We start from the raw sequence: 2,949 nt of genomic DNA, 5'->3' as shown, positions 1-2,949 counted from the left end.
AATTTGCCATTTACTGTTTTGGAAGATGTGCGTATAAAAGCAGCACTTGAATCACTTATTGATCTCTGTCCTTTGAGTTAATAAAACACCCATGTATGCCTTTAAATTGTTTTATGATCAGTCGAATCTTATTATTAATCACTTGATGTAAACACTCAGAGAGGACACTGATAACAGCTGCTTATTGTCTTCAGTATAATGCACCACACATCAAATGCAAGCATCAAAATATGTGTGACAGAGCAAAGTTTTTTGTAGGCTTCTTGGATTTAGTCAGTATCTTAATCAGACATCTAACTGTCTGAAAGCTTTAATACAAAAATAATCTGGTGGGACATCAGTATGATAAGTTGGTGTGTGTCAGGATGTTTTAAAATAGCATAAAATTAAAAAAAGACAGGAAAATAAGCGATATTAATTCTCTTTTAATTACAACGTGCTATCAACTTAACAGAAAGTGTTAGATTAAGAGGATAGAATCAGTATTAGTGTATATACACTGTATGTAAGGCTTACATGCCTCAGGGCAGCATCTGGGTTTTGAGGCTAGATCTCAACTGGAGTCTGATCCTGACTCTTTTTCGTTTTTAAGTGCCAGAAGAAAAAGAAAAAAAGAGTTTCACTAACATTTTCTTGTACTGATGGGCACAAAGTCTTGTGTTCTTGAAAGACAGCATGATAGAAGTTCACCAAAGGGAAATGCTTTGGTTTATAATGTTTGATCACGATCAAACATTATCTTTCATGTCATGTAAAATGCACATATGAAACAGCTTCATGTGCAGCATGTGCATGCTCTCCTGTGAATACTTTGTGGATGGGTAAGCAGTCTGAATGTATTATAAAAACTGCTGTAGTATATATACATATTAGAGAGTGTAAATATTTTGCTAAAAGCTCAAGAATAAGTGTGATTTGATGTAATGGACTTATGTTTTATTGTAATTCAAAATGAGTATAATTTCAGTGATGCGGAGGCAGAGGACTAAGTTATAATGGCCAGATAAAACATGCTTTAATCAACAAAGCTGTGAGTATATAAAGGAGAACGAGAACTGCCTTAGAGGTCAGTTTAGTGGCTAATGAGCCACAATGATTAAAGCTCTTTTGAGTGCAAGTAACCTAATGATTTTATATATTTCAGTGATTCGGTTAAAACCACCGGTAATACACATATGGACTAACTATACAGAATTTCCTCCTTATTTGTGAGCTGTGGTCAGTGGCCATTTTATACAGTACGGCTCACATCACTGTGAATTGGATTTGGACTCTTATTTAACACCAATATTATATTTAAAGACTGAAAGTGTTAGCCAAGGGAGAATTAGGCAACATTTTATTTAGTTTTTTACTTTACTTTAGCTTTAAAGTGATTAACAGTTATTTTACTGGATTATAATAGACCTTGGGCTTCTCTCTCCCACTGCTCTGTCTTTCTCTTTCTGGGCTGTGAGCAGTTTCATGTAGAGGCCCTCGACATGCTCAACCAAGCATTAACGCTTCACTTTACATGTCACACCCATCCACCCACCGACAAACACACACACGCACGCATGCACACACACAAGGATCCATGCACACACAGAATACTGACTTCTCATCCAACTGACAAGCTGTCTGATGCACTTCATCCTTAAAAACACCCGTCAAGTCTATCCCAACTCACTGCCACCCCACCTCGCTCTCACACACATACGTAGAGGCAGCCATAGAGAGAGCACACCAGTTCACTAAATGTAGCTGCACAGACACAGACGCAGGATGCTGAGATTCAGTGAGCTAAGAGAACTCTCTCCAATTATCCCTGAGGATACCAAGATATGTATGCGTGTCTGTATGTGTGAGAGAGTGTGTGACTATGGCCGTGTGCATGCTTATGGATGACTTTCTGTTCTGCCTGGTGATCATTAGAGAAGCACTGAACTGCAACAGATCCTGTGGAGAGCGGCAGAGGGAAGCAAGAGGTGAAAGAGGGAATGAACCTTTCTTCTCTAAAAAATGAAAACAGTTTTGTCTGACTTAGTTGGACTTATTGGGAGACAGTGTTGTCTCAGGATTTGAGGCTTGTTTACGTGGCAATTTGTTATCTGTTCCCGATATTACTGGTAGCTATCGTCAGAGCAGACATAGCTATGACTGGATAGACAGTTTGTCCTGCTTTATTTAAAAAATCGGATATTCTTTAGTATCTATTAATCTGCAACATCTCCCATACAACATGTGTACGTGTGGCTGTGCTGTGATAAGAGACTGATACTAGCAAAAGCCTGGGAAATGCAACATTGTGTATCTTCTCTGATTAGCTCTATAGTGTCATAAGCAGACACACAAACGCTGTCAACAGCAGCATTGTGTACACATAAAAAAAAAAATCTATGTATAACTGAGCTGTTGTCATCCAGGGACACCATATCTTCATGGACAAACATAAAATCCACACAAAAAGGAGACAAATTGAAAAAAATGTTACATGGTGCCTCATTCAGTACAGCACAGCAGATTTAAGGCAGAACAACAGAGGTGTGGTACTAATAATGCGCTGATACAGGAAGTGACTGCAAATTCCTGCTTGTTTCCATGCACCTGTTTTTATGCAGATATTCAATTTGCACATCAAAGAGCCTGAGCAGAAATGCTGAAAATTAAACAAAAAGACATTAAGTGTGGCTGATGTGTAAAAGTTGGTATAGAAACAGAAATGTGATGTGCTGTGAATAACAAATAAATAGCTGTAATGTGGTTTAAATGAAAGTTTTACATCAAAATTGCTCCAAGGGAATCTCCAAGAGGATAACAATCGACAAATTTGACTAGAAAAAACATAGATTTAGGGACATTAATGTCAATGCACCTCATTTCTAATGTTCACATAACAGCAGTAGGAATGTTTTTGCCCATTTCTTGACATTTGTTCAGTGTTTGCCCCAAATGTATATGGAAACTTTA

The sequence above is a fragment of the Maylandia zebra genome, linkage group LG13 (genome assembly GCF_041146795.1).
Source record: "Maylandia zebra isolate NMK-2024a linkage group LG13, Mzebra_GT3a, whole genome shotgun sequence".
Classification (NCBI taxonomy): domain Eukaryota; kingdom Metazoa; phylum Chordata; class Actinopteri; order Cichliformes; family Cichlidae; genus Maylandia; species Maylandia zebra.
This window is presented reverse-complemented; position numbering follows the sequence as displayed.